Source organism: Streptopelia decaocto (genome assembly GCF_964273445.1).
Source record: "Streptopelia decaocto genome assembly, chromosome: 3".
Classification (NCBI taxonomy): domain Eukaryota; kingdom Metazoa; phylum Chordata; class Aves; order Columbiformes; family Columbidae; genus Streptopelia; species Streptopelia decaocto.
The window spans coordinates 103435094-103450328 of NC_138656.1; positions in this window are offsets into that span (position 1 = coordinate 103435094).

The following is a 15235-nucleotide window of genomic DNA, read 5'->3' on the forward strand; positions in this document are numbered from 1 at the left end:
TTGGATCCCAGAATTTGGCTTCCATGCCTTGCTTCCTTGCAGGTGGTATGGGTCTCAGATATTTGCAGTGTAGCAACAAGGCATCTCTCTCTGACTCCAGGACCACCATCCACCATGCCATATATGCCCAGTTTGCTTTACCTAACTAGTCACTGATTCCTGATCCCAATTTGACATGGTTTGGGATCTCTGAACAGTATTGGGCATAAGATTGCATTGGCTTCAGCTACAGATGAGGTCCCAAGCTCAAATGTACAGTTCTTTGCCTTGTAACATGCCTCCTCTTGTTTGATAGGGCTGTCATGAAGCTGGAAGAAAAATGTAGAGGCTTTCACAGGTTTTTACTTTGTACATTTATCTAACATCCTGAGCAGTGGTACTCCTACTAAACCTGATGTTTCTCTCAGCAGGGTGCTCCCTGAAACCCCTTACTTTTAACAAAATAAGCCCTCTTTCCTCACTCTATCCTGTTTACAGGGTGCCATGATCACAGGTAACAAGAGGGACAATACAATATAAGAGTATTGTATGTCCGATACTGCTTATTCCCCAGAATGTCACTTGTTCAACTATTCTATATATCTTTATAATAGTCTCATAATAGAATTGCTATAATAATTGATATAATACCTCACAGGTATTCTATGAAACACTCTGCTGGTTGTCTGTGTTGCTCAAGCTTCACAAAATCTAGGAGCTGTCTATATGCAGGCAAATAGTTGTATATTTAAAATAGTGATTTCTTTCAAAGATAAGTTCTATTTCAGCAAGAAACTTACCTAAACTGAAACGTGGGTTGAGATTTTCCCCACAGTAACATAGTGCTCTCAGTCTACAATTGCTGCACAGCACTGTTTTGGTTTCCTAAAATTGTTCCTAAAAACTAAAGCATTTTATAGATCCTTAAGCTTATAACTTATCACAAAGCACTGCCAGGATCTCTCTGGCCCTGCATCTATCTTTTCTAATAACCTATTCCTAAATGTTCTCTCTTGAAACAGGGGGATTGTTAGTTTTCAGGTACTTATCATAAGGTTTCAAAGGATACTAAAAATAGGTCATACTGATAAGAGTTTCATTTGACAAATGTCAGGCTCTTCTAATACTTCCCTTTGTAAAACAAAGGGCAAGCCAACATTTTCACAGCTGTCAAGTAACACTCTGCACTGAAACATAGTAGAACAAAACCTGACAGTGAACTATTGCTGCATCTAAGTTCTGGTTACATAAGGTAGTATAGGAAAATGAGTGTTTCTCAGATTAACTTTAATGTCAAGGCTGGTAGCTTGAATGTAATTATGGCTGATATTTCTATGCTGCAGTCTGACAGATAGTTAGCAATAAATACACCAGCTCATGCAGAAAATGAGCAGACTTTCGATAATGGAAAAAGGATGGTGTCAAGTACTTGTACAACTTTTGTGCATTTGTTTACTCTTGCATTTTATTATCCCTTTAGAAATGCTCCAGATCACTGTTTCGGTTCTCAGCCTCTTCACCTCACCTTTCAGAGAGAATTTTGAAAGTGAATCTACTTTCCAATATCTGCTTTGTGACATCCATCTTTCAGTTGAGAAAGTAAGACCTGTGATCTTCAGGGCAAAAAGCATCAATGAATCATGAAAACAGAGGTGAGCTTAGAGTGCTGTGACTACTACCCACACCACTAAGCAGCACAGTCAGGGAGACCATGCTGAAGAACTGGCACAAATACTAAATCTCTTGTGGCTCTACTCTGCACTGGTGTGGCCTCACCTGGAGCACTGTGTGCAGTTCTGGGCACCACAGTATAAATTGATATAAAGCTACTGGAGAGTGCTCAGAAGAGGGTTACGAAGTTGGTGAAGGCTTTGGAGGGGAAGCTGTATGGGGAGTGGCTAAGGTCACTTGGTTTGTTCAGCCTGGAGAAGAGGAGACTGAGGGGAGAGAGACCTCATTGTGGCTTCATCTTCCTCACAAGGGGAGGAGGAGGGGCAGGTGTTGATCTCTTCTCTTTGGTGATCAATGACAGAACCCGAGGGAATGGCAGGAAGATGTGCCAGGGGAGGTTTAGGTTGGACATGAGGAGGGTGCTGGAGCACTGGAACAGGCTCCCCAAGGAGGTGTCACGGCCCCAAGCCTGACAGTGTTCAAGAAGAGACTGGACAACACCCTCAGACACATGGTATGAACTGTGAGGTTGTCATAATGCAGGGACAGGAGTTAGACTCAATGATCCTTGTGAGTCCCTTCCAAATTAGGACATTTTATGATTCTATGATTCTACATGCTGTGGATGCTGATCACACACACTGGAGGATGGCACAGGTGCACGTTGGCAGGAAACAAGACACTCAGGTGCTGCGGCTCAGGCCACAGGAAGAGCATGAAAAACCTTACCTTTTAGAGCGTAAAGAAGTGTTCTCTATGCAGTCAAAAGAGCACAAGTCATGCTGATGGAGAAGGTTAGAAAGGGCTGTTTACACTAATCTATTCCTGCCATTTTTGAAATGCTTTATATCATGACATTTACATGGGATTCGAATATATTAAAAAATAAGGAGACTCTTTTTCCCTGTAACTGTCCATCTTTGTTTTTCCACCACAAACATGGCAAAACTTTTCAGCTTCACTGTGGTAAACTGAGAGTTTAAAGATTTTTAAACAGGAAGGACTATACAGATCTATACACTCCTCACAGAATGCGGATTTATATTTTTAAAAGTGCTACCTATCACCATCAGTATTCAGTTCAAGGACTCTTTTAGTCAAGTAGGCAGCAGAAAAGACAAGATTTAGGTCTTATATTCATTGAAATTCAGTGGTTGTTTTAGTATAAGCCATTTCATGTGAATGCTCTACATCTATCATTATAGGGTTTACTTCCATATAGTGATTTTATAATATCTCCATCTGATAACTGTGTAAACTTCTTTCTCCATACCCTCAGGGAATTAACTTTTAATATCATGTTAAAGAATCTGCTTTTATTCTCTGGTTCAACCTATTCTAAATTAATACTTATCAATAATATTGATGAAGCAGACAATCATTCCAAAAGAAGTCATTTGCCATTCTTTTGTAGAGAAAATCATCCGGTGAAAATAAACGGTAGTCATTTTCAGATTTGCCAGGACAGTCAAAAATTTTTAGTGTATATCATAATAATGTTTGTATAAAATTTATTTATTTAAATAAATTACTACCTCATGCATATTTATAACTGTTCAGCTTCAACAAGCAGTAACAACCATCATGCCAGATCTTCACTAAGTTTCAGAATTGCTGAGACTGCTTTTCAGGACTGTATACTTTAAAAGCACGGAATAGTGGTATTTGCTTCTGCGTGAATAGAAGGTTAGAAATGAGAAATAATAGGATATTCTTGTGACTTTGTAACACTAGTGAGTACTGTAAGGTAGCAGAAATAGAATATTTTAAGGATCTAGTCTGCAGTGCCATCTTCTGTACTTTAATGCGACATAACCATTGATTTCCATTCCCCCCTCCTAATAAATTATTATTTTCTGTGGAGAGTCGCATTCTCTCAGTGTTAACACTGGTTTGGAGTCCTCATATCAAATAATATCTTTAAATCTCTGTGTTGCAAACAGCAACAAATATTTTGCAAGTAGATTACTTCTGTAAAATTCAATGTAGTAGAAACTATATCCTTTCAACAAAGTCACACTGATACTTTTCTTTGATCTCTAAGAAACTTTCATCCAGCTTAAAAAGCTCCTCCTAAAATCAACAAAAATATTCAACTGATTTCAGTGGAATGCAGTAATTAACAGAGTACCGGCATCCCACTCAGCATTTGCAGCCCATCGTATCAGAAGTCCTGTATGAAGACCTATCTGTTGAAGTGCTAGCACCCTTAATTCCAGTTGTGAAATGGAGAACCATGGATACACAGTGTTTCACAGCAGTGTTCAGCAACAAGCAATGCTATATATAAGCTAGAATGACAGTAGTGCCTTCCAAGTCTAATTACACAGTTCTTTTCCAACAGTTACTACAATAAAAGTGAAGATACCCTGAGAAGCATGGATGCTCAGCCATCAAAAAAACCCTTCAGCTTGAAACAGAGTGAGTGAAGCACTCAAAAAGGAAACAGGAGAGATCCAGACACATGCAATGGATCCTGGGTTTGAAGGCAACGTCCTGAGCTTGGCAGCAGGAAAAATATGGGAATTTCATCTTTAGACTTCGCTCTAAATATGATTTAAGATGCAGAGGATGGGGAAACTCCTTCCATAATCTCTTTTTAGATGTTTTCAGCATGGAGGCAAGCTGGATGAGCACAATGGAAAGCAGAGCATCCGACTCAGATGCCTAGCTGTCAGCTCTGCGCAGCATGTATGGAAACCAGTAAGTGTTTGACAACTGCGTTTGGAAGTCATGATTACAGACTCCATGTAAGAAATGGGTATGCAATGGGAGAACTCAAGGCAACAGATACAGAAGAGATAAATCTTTAGCTTTTTGATGAAGCGGTGAAAGAGAATCAAGTGTTACCTTTTCTTCTGAAATTTTTAACCCATTATTAGATTCCTGGTAAATCAGTTGCAAAAAAAAAAAAAAATCTCCATAAAAGAAAGGAAGTGAAAGCAATAGGAATGTGGCAAAGGACCCCCCACACACATAAAAAAAAGGTCTTTTGCCAAATGAGAAAATATTTGCCTTATAAAAAAGAACAGTGAAAAAAAAATTCTTAAAGAATACACAGACAAGATGGAGTGTTTTCTGATGTAAGTGAAAACATAAAAAAAAAAAAACACTGAAAAATTTCAGAAATTACTAAATATTAATTACTGTTCATGACTAGTAGTAACCATGTATAGCAGACTTTAGAACCATAAGAGCAGGTGATATTTCCAGACATCCAGACAGCTGAAAGAATATGTTGAAGGTCAGATGGCAGGTGCCTTATTGGCATTGTGTGGTGTTCAGCCAAGTCTAGAGGGAGAGAGAATTATATTAACTAGATGATCAGTATCTTATCTATGTGCATGTTTGGGAAAGGGCAGAAAGAGAGAAGAAGATGCAGATATTGCCTTTCCTACTGGGAAGCTAAAAACATAAATCATTTATTCTAAACTAGAACAGAATATGCAAGGACTGGTCACCATAATAAAGAATAGATAAGAGTTGATGAATGTAAGGATAATATTTTGAACCTTTGCATACTGGATTGGAGTTGGAGTTCAAGAATAGAAAGTCAATATTGAAGTAACTTTATATAACTGGCATTGTCACAACTTTTTGTGATGCATCACATAATTTGCACTCGAAAACTGTTACAGTTTGATTTATAACAGTAGAACAGATAAAAAAGAAAGAATCTGAAATTTCCATTGAAGGTAGTGTTATCTCTTTAGTTTTATTGGTAATTCAAAACCCAAGGATCATGAAGGCACATAGATCGATGTGCTAGTTAATGCAGTTCAGCAGAGAGAATTGGTCTGCCTGAAACTCTCCTCTAAAATATGAGAATGAGTTCCTTCCTGAGTATCTGTTGATCATTTGCAAGAAGAGAAATCATGCCATTACAGGGACTTGAATTTGAGAAATGCAGACTGGTGGTCTCAAGTAGCTGGCAGGGAAACTTCTTCAAAATCAGTAGAATTATGCATAATGATGTTATAATGCACAAGGAATTACAACAAGAAAAGGTAACTCAATTTTGAACTTCATTGTGCCAGATAAAACTGAATAACCATGGTACTGGGAGTTAGTGATTGCTTAGAAACTGGGGATCATGGCCTCATATTCAGTAAGACAAACATTGCCCCAGACACTGACATATAGAAATAGAAATAACTAACTAACTAACTAAATAAATAAATGAAACCAGCTGCTTAGAAGGAAAAATGTTGATAGGAAAAAAAAACAACAACCCTCAGTAAAAATAATGTAACTGTTCTGTTTCCCAGTGTCACCAGTAAGAATGGAAACAACCTTAACTAAAAGTTTGTTTTGGTTCACTAGCAAAGGCAACACCAAACTTTAAGGAAAGTATAATTAGTAGGGAAAAAAAAAAAAGTGAAATAATTAAAAATAAAAGAGCTATGAATTGCCAGAAGTAGCTATGAGCAATAGGGAAATATACAGACTAACAGAGTTAAAGACATTTTGAAAAAGTTTTGAAAGTGGATTGGGAACAAAACAAATTATACAAAGGCCTTTTACCAAATGAAGATGGTATAATTGTCAGTGATGATAGGGGAAGAACAGAAGTTTTTAATAAATACTGTGTCTCTATATTTGGAAAGAAGCAGAGTGCCGCATTCATACCATATGAGGATAAGGAAGAAATTTCTAGGCTATTAATAAGTCTTAAGAAGAAGTTAGAAAACATCTACTTAGGATAAACGTTTCTGAATCAGGAGGCCTAGAAACTTGCATCAGAGAGGCCTACAAATGCTGGCTGAGGAAATTTATGGATCAGTAATATTAATTTATAACAATGATTGTATATTCATATTTTCATACATACATTTGGAAACTGCCAGAAAGCCTCAAAACAGCTAAGATTATGTCAACATATCAAATGGTCAGGCAGAACAATACAGGTTTGCTGATTGATCTTAAGTGTCAGCAGAAATCCAAGAAAATTTGGCTCAGAATTTAAACAACTGAAGTGGCAGTGAGGAAAAAAAAATATAGCTCTTTCCAATTTACCTAACTTTGACGGGATTAGCATTTTGGTTGATAAAGATCGCATGCAGATATTGCATTCTTACATATCCCTAATTACACGTAACCTGATGATGCACCAATTGAAGGAAATCCTGTACCAGAGTTGCGTGGATGTATCTGTACAACTCCTCACACACGCTGATCAGCTTCCCTTTCCGAAGGACTAACTAGCCAGGGTACAGCACCCTACTGCTTTTTTCTTCTGAAGCCAGTTTGTTAAGTTCTGGTTCAAGGATTTTCTCACTCCATCACACTTTGTTAGCATTCCCTTAGACTTTTGTAACAATTTTGGACTGCATGTCATTCTGACAAAACATTAGCATCATGCAATGCACCACCAGTAACACCTGTTAAATTAATTAACATGTAATTCATTTAACATAACTGATTGACAAGCCTCAATATGCAGTTGCCAGTGAGCAATAGCCACCAAAAGGATTTGGTTTTAGTGGGGTTCCGCCTGGATCCAGAGTATGGAAAACACTAATTATCCTCTTCAGTAAGAGTCTCAAAGTCACTGTAGAGTAATTGTTTATAAAAATACCTTGAAAATTTCCATTTTTTAATGGAAGGGCAGTGAATGAGATGTCCAGGATGCTGAAGTCAGAACTAGCTGAGTTGCTTGGGGAACTGCCTTCATATTTTTTTGTTTCTTTTCATAGAATTCAGTGTCACCAAGGAGCAGGGAAAAGAACTCTGCACTTACAGAATGAGAGGCTCTAACCTGGTAACCAGCAACTCAGAAAATAATTGAGATAAACAATCCAACATAGGTTCTCATTAAAATGTTGTTACAAATGGATGTCATGATTTTTAGTTGGGAAAAAAAGGAAATGCCAAGCACTTTGTTCCTGTGAGGGGGCTATTTTAATTCTATGAACACATGATCATGTACAGAGCAAAGCTGATATTGAGATACAGCTACTAGATTATATGATCTCATATTCATAATGAAAGGATTTTAAGGCTGAAGAGTGTTCAAAAAAGAGCTATGAAATTGTTTGAAAACTGTGGAAATAGTCATCTATTGAAGACTTAAAGAAGACTGAGAAAAAGACTTGAGGAAGCACCCTCAGACTAAAGCAATTATGAATACTATCAGGCTGTAACAAAGAAAGGCATATATGAATCAGTGTCATAAAGTTAAAGCTAGGCAAATTGAAATTTGAAGTGTAAATGATAAAAATTAGGATGGTTAATTACAGGAACAAGATGACTATTGTGATGGATTTTCTAATGTTTTTCCTAATATTTTCAAATTAATATCAGATGCCTATCTAAATTTGAAAAAAAAATAAAATAAAGTTATGTGAGGAAAACTGCTGATAGCTGTTCAAAATCTTTGATCTGATGGTTCATTCTGGCCTTTCTATGAAAGCACATCAGATTACTGACTGATGTTCTAGGCTTATGTAACAGCATCCACCAGTAAACCTTTCTTTCCAGCTGGCTAAAAGAGTATTTCCTGGAAGGCAATGACCTGGCCTCAGTTATTCATGCTTTTGTCACTTCTCATTTAGACTGCAGTGATTCAGCATTCAATATAAATAGTCATAGTGTTTCAATGCTTACAGAAATTCAGCTACTAAAGAATGCTACATCTCATCTCAACAGTGCAGGCCACTGGAAACATCAGATACGTCCCCCAGCGTTTTCCTTACCTTTCCGTAGACTACCTAGAGAAGTTCAAGGTCTTGATTCCTTTCTTTAGGATACATCAAAACTGGAGGTCAGGAATGAAAAAGTCTACACAATGTTTTATGATGAAAATCAATTTTGATAACTTGTTAACAGTTTGCTTTAATATAGTGGAATCCCTACTCCTTGCCCATAACTGTATCTAAGTGGCATTTTATGGGCTAGACCAAGCTGGTTCTGCACATGCTCCAACCCTGTAAAGAATTCAGACAGTTGTGATTCAAAAGCCTTATGATTATTTTTGAACACTGTTGTATTTGGAATCATAGAATGATTTAAGCTGGAAGAGACCTAAGGACGTCATCTAGTGCAACTTCAAGTAAAGCTCATCTGGCTCCAAAGTTAGGTCAGTTGTTCAGCCCTAGTCCAGTCAATTTATCTGTAAGAACAGAGATTCCAAAACCCTTCTGAGCTACCTATTTGAGCCTTTGACCATGCTTATGGTGATTTTTTTTTTTCCACATCACTAGATAGTATTTCCCTTTTTGCAATTTTTAACCATTTGATCTCATCCTTTCATTGTACAAACATCTCTGAAAAACTTGACACCACCTTCTCTGTAACCATCCACTCAGTTTAGCTAAACACTCCAGTTAGGTTCTCCCCATGGTCTTCACTTCTCTTAGTGGGTCAAACCCAACTTCCTCAGCCTCTTGCTCCTCTTTCTTGCCATAGGCAACCCCAAACCAGACATAGTGCTCGAGGTACAACCTCACGAATGCTGGATAGACAACAGAGAATAATTGTGTCCCTGGACTGGGTGGCTATGTTTATTCTGGTGCAGCCCAACACACTGTTAGCCTTCAGCTCCACAAGGCCCACCTCTGACTTACGTTCAACTTCTTGTCCACAGATCCTTTTCTGCAAATCTGCTTTGATATAATATGTCCCATCTAACCTAGTGTATCCTACTCATACCTGGTCACAATTTATTGTGCTGGAAGTCCTGTGGAAGAATAAAGTTTTCTTGGGAAGAGGATAATCCGAGATGATGGAATTTAAGGCCAAAAACCAGGCTTTTAAAAACATAACTGTTTGCTTTGGCATATGCAAGATAGACCTTAAACTATTCCTAACAGCAGTGTTAAGCAACCTGAATGCTAAAAGAGAACCAAAAAGCCCTCAAAACAACTCCTCAGTAAGAAACTTCCTATTCTCCCCATTTCCACTAAAAAACAAACAGACAAAGAAAAATTTAACAAATCAAGACACTGAACGTACTTCTGGTGGAAAGAGAATATAAAAATAAGCTTCTCAGAATAGATGTTCAAAGGCTGACAACCATGTTTTTTGCTGCACTAGAAAACACATGAATACTTTAGTGCTGAGCGCAGCATAACAAAGAAAATGAGAAGGGAAGAGAATACTTGCTACTTACCTTTTTTATGTTTGACAGCTGAAATTATGCCATTATGAAGCTATAAGAGTATGACAATCATTATGACAAATGATCTAAATATGACTAATATTATCATCCAGATTATGAAAGCAAGCTTATTCTCACAATATTAATGTTAAGGGTAAAAAGCACAACAGGATCTGCCATTCTGTGGATAACAACCCATAAAACCTCATTCTGTAATTTCCATGCCCAGTGCCAGCTATATGCAACTCGAATTAGCATGCATGTTTGGACATGTTCCATCTTACTTCACAACATGAAGAAAGAAGAAATCTACATGTCCATTAGCAATCTGCCCTGATAGTTAAGCACATTCTTGATTTTAAAATATGCACATTATTTTCAGCCTAAATTGCTCTACCTTTGATTTTCATCTGTTGAGAGTACATTTTACTGCCTGTGTCTGCAAGGTCAAAGATTCTTCTCCTAACAGATATCCTATCCTTAAGCAGGCACTGTGTTTGAAATTAAGTTGCCTCTTAAATTTCTCTTGAGTAAGCTACATACATGGAGGGGGTTTTACTGTAAAATAGTTCTCACTGTGCTGTCAGAGCCACTGTGTTGTTCAGGCCTTCAGAAAAGCATGTGTGTTCACCACCCCTTTGGGGGACTACAGAATCCTTTCACTCATGTGCTCCAGCTGCACTCCATTGTGATGTAGAAGTCACCAAGACTAATGTCTGAGACTTTCAGTTTTTGAGGTGATTAGAAAACGGAGATATTGTCCAGATCCTAGTTACATTGTTCATAGCACTTGGACTGAGAAACTTCTGACAGTGATCAAAAATTTAAACACTATTCCTTTTTGCTTAAGCTTTTATACCCATGGATGAGAGAGGCCTAGGGATGATGTCATAGACCATATCACATACAAGCTACTAAAGACATCAAGGAGTTAAACAGTAACTCAGCAGGCATAAAAACAACTATGGAGCCACATTCACATGGATCAGATAAATCTCATGTTTCTTGACATTATTGGGAACAATTCCATTGGCTTCAGGGAGTGAAGAATTGCTCAAAAACAATAGATTTTTTGTGGTTGTTTTTGCATTTCAACAAGCTGAATTTAAATTCATTAACATTCCAAATTATATCAATAATGAATAGTTCAGTAATAATTACCAGGACTCTACAGAAAACTCTATAAATTATGTCATGAGCTATACACTGCATGTGCCAATTTTCCATAAACAAGGGATTCATTCACCCTCTGTTTTCTAACAATAAGCACATTTGGTAATTATCACTAGAACTATACGTTGTTCATCTGAATTTAAAACTGTGCTCATGTATTCCTTTGCTAAAATTGTCCTTGTATTTCAATACCAGGTCTGTATGAAACAGATTCAGCCAAGGTTTCCTCCAAGACAAAGAGGTTCTCTTGTACCTCCTGACCTAGATCTGAGTTTGAGCTGAAAATTCATCTGTTCTAATAAAATTGCCAAGGCTAAATGTGATCTACCAATACCTAATTCAGATGACTGCAGGACAACTGAACAACCTGCCTTAGCAATTTTGTTGCACATCTCATAGTGCTGTAGCCTTTATCCTAAGGTTCAAACCCATAAAGTGACTGAAAATCTCCTTTATTTATTTAAAAATTTTAAAAAAATACTGGTCTTTCTGGTCACGGGCAGTGTTTAAAAACCTGAGGGCAAAGAAGTCCGTGATAAAGACATCTGTTTTAAAAATTACTTTTACTTCCACTACATTAATGTATAATCTGTGGTCACAGTATTTGACTACATTGTGGACCAAAATCAATAGTTGGTCAAAAATCAAAACTGAAAGGGAAGAGATTTTTAGAAAGATATTTTTATGTTGTGTGTAGAAATTACCATTTGTGAACTTATTGGTGTGTTGTACTTGGTGAACACTAAATTCTCAGCAGCTGGTAAAGCAATGAAAGAACTTATAGTGAAGCAGAATTTTAAAATCATATTTACAGATGTTGTAGCTACATTTCCAAAATTATTACAAGGAACTATAAATTTTACAGTAGTCCAAATTCAAACTGACAGTTGTGAGTCTAAATGTGGAGAAGATTTTTTTTACTTTTTGCATCAAGAATTTGCCTTAAAAATTCACATGTTGACCAATTGTTTTAACAACCAACAACAAAGAGCTGAGAACTGGAAGGAATCACTCAACTTAATCCAGACACATATTGCAAGTACCAGTGGAACTGTGTAATCTCATCCATGATCTTACGAGTTTGAACCTGAATTTTACCTTATGTCCACTCCAAATGGAAAACTCCTTCAAATGAGCATTCACTACTGCAGAGAGTAAAAAAAAAAACTTCTTATAATTTTCACCTTGTCTGAAAATTACATGAATTGCCTCTATCACTTATTTATTCTTATGCCAATATTATTCCTCACTTAAAATATATCTTTTATTTCTCTGACGTGTATGACATTTAGGCAAACTTCTTGTGAAGTTAAACAAGCCAAGCTCCTCTAATCTCTTTTATAAACTAAATTGTAAAATTATTTGGTCATTACAGTATCTTTTCTCTGTAGACTGAATGCGTCTTTCCTGACTTTGGATGATCCAAAGTATTTTATTAAAATTAATGAATTCATTTCATAGGTGGCCACACCTGTATTGGTGAATACACCATATGTAAAGGAGATTGGTTGACATGGCATAGCTCACTTACACACAAGTACATGCATTTCCTCCCTGGATTTTCAGCACTCTCCTGAAAATCGTTCCCAGGCCCCCTTGGCCCTGTATCTGTGCCCAGGCACTATCTGGGAAAGTGCTAATTGGCCTAAATCAAAAACATGCAAGAGCTATACTAGCCATTCGAAGTAATGATGATCATGCATCATGGATTGGCCCGTGTCTTGGTCCAGTTATTTTGTTTGCATAGTTGTAGCCTATGATGAATGCTACAGTGGTACTAGTACCTCTCAGTTTCTTCTGGAAATACTTTTCACAACATAACCTAGGTCTCAGTTTGCCTTCTGATGACAGTGTCACATTCATAGCTCACAGCCACACTGGGGTCAGCTGCTGTACTTGCATCTTTCTTCATCTGACTGCTACAATCTTCCAGATTTTTATCATGTCAAGCCATTTGATTTTGTCTAACTGTGACATTTACAAACTTGTTCAGGTCTCCAAGGGGTCTTCAAAACTTACAAGACCAAAATAATTACATCTCTACACTGTAAGACTGTAAATCAGTTTTGTAAATCATAATAGATCCATTCTCTATGTGGAGCAAGTAAAGAAATGGGCAACATAATACAGCGAACAAAAATTAACATCTAGATTACCATATATGCCTGCTACTACAGTGCATATGAGTTACCAAAATTCATATTAACATTGTTGTTTATTTTTTTTCAGGTACTGTGATTCACCAATTCTCATATGCCAATAACTTCCTACATTTCCTCAATTTCATTAAAAGGTTGCATTTGTTAATAGGACACCCTGAGAGTTTTCATATGAATGTGCTAAAACAATACCCAGAGAAATTTTGTGTGTGTTATATGACATTAAAATCTCAGTCTATGCATGTTTATCAAGTTTTCCTTTAGAGACCACATGTGAACATTCATATCCTTCATCCCCAGAAGCATACAGCCAAATCAGCTTTTGCACTCCATTCACTTGAATCTTTGATAAAAAACGATAAAGCATTCTGGTCAAATTCAAATGCAATACAAATAGATGCAACACTGACTTTGACTCTTTATTTCTTAAATGTCTTATCTCTTAGCCACCAGAGGAAGCTTATTGAGGCTATGAATAGTTCAAATAAGTGATTGATAATGAAGAGGGGGAAAAGTTAATTAAAGATTCAAAATGAGGATTTTGATACCTTATGTGTTCAAACAAAGTGCCTTTCTTAGATCGTACAAAGCCTTACCCATATGCTAATTTCATAGAAATGAGGTTTATTATACTCTGTGCATTTTTCATTAAACAAGCAGAGACATAACCGTATATACTCGTCTCTCCCTACCCCAGCCTCTCACACATCTTGTGAAAGGTGTGATAGCTACTTGCTTTTTATCCATTTTTATCCCTTGTCAACTTTTTGAATAAAAGAGATGGTATTCTGCACAAGATGGATCCCCAGTCTGACTGAACTCAGTATTTCTTATGATATACCCCCCGCACTGTTCATTTCTGCTGGTCTCTAAAATGCAAACTCTTCACATGCAAACTACTTGCTGAGAATGATGTCTGGCTCACCCTAACCAACAAACCAGGCCAAGGACTGGGCAAACATCTTACCATTGCATTAAAAACAGCGCTCATTTCCCAAGAATTGTCTCAATGATCTAAATTTTGCTATTTTGGACATTATCTTCAGCATGTATTGACACATTACCTGCAGAAGATTTTGTTAGATCTTTCTTTGGGCTCTTTTCCTGGAGCAAATACCTCCTCTTCCCACCTTCAGAGTGTTCCCTTTGGCCCAGAGTGCAGCCAACAGAAGAGGAATATGCAGGCTCTTTTATTTTTTTCCTAACCACCGTCCTTTTAACAGAGTATATCACATACTCTGTTTATGCATGTAGTCCTTTTGCTAAGAAGGAGAAAGACCCAGCTCAGTTTTTAGGTATCAACAATAAACACTATCTCAAGTCCATCCAGAGACCTGAGAAAGTTAAACTAAGCTGCCTGGAAACTTCTTTCAGACTTGATGGCACAACTGCTTGGGGAGCATCTTCATGCGATCTTCTGTAGCAGCCTTCTATTGATAGCTGTTCATGCCATGTTTCTGAATACACTTTACAGCTAAAAGCAAGCAAAAGCAGTTCAAATTCTCTAGTCTTCTCTGCTGAAATCAGTCTTTCTGCTATTTGCCTAAAAGATTAATAGCTTGCTTGACTTTTCTGTATTTGCTTGGTCATCCAACACAGAGTGCTTACCAATACCACAGAGCAGGCTGACTTACGAGTATCAAGCATCAGTGTCACACAAGCAAATGACAATGATAAAAGCATATTTAATTAGCTAAGTAAAACCTTGGTACAAATTTTTAATTTTAAACACAAGAGTGGAAAACCAGTTCTGATTTGGACATTGTACACGGCTCAAGAAGGCTAGTGAATCCCTTGTGCTACTTATTATTTGTTCAACTGTTAAAGCCTGGCTTAGTTCCTTTTGAAATCTGAGGAATTAATTCCACTTATTTGAGCACCAGGTCTATAAGGATATATTTATTTTTTTAACATTCTGTATTTTTTTTCCTTATTTTACCAACAGGTAGAACTGGCCCTAAAGGGCTCAATTACATTTTTCATTTATATATATATATATATATAAGATATATATATCCTAGATGTAAATTCATATATATTATATGTAATTTGAGGTGTCTTACATATCCCCTCAGTTGCCTGTTCAGAAGGTTTTCCTGGTTTCCCCTAGATTTCTGCCATATATAAAATGCCTGCCATATCTTATGTATCCTAA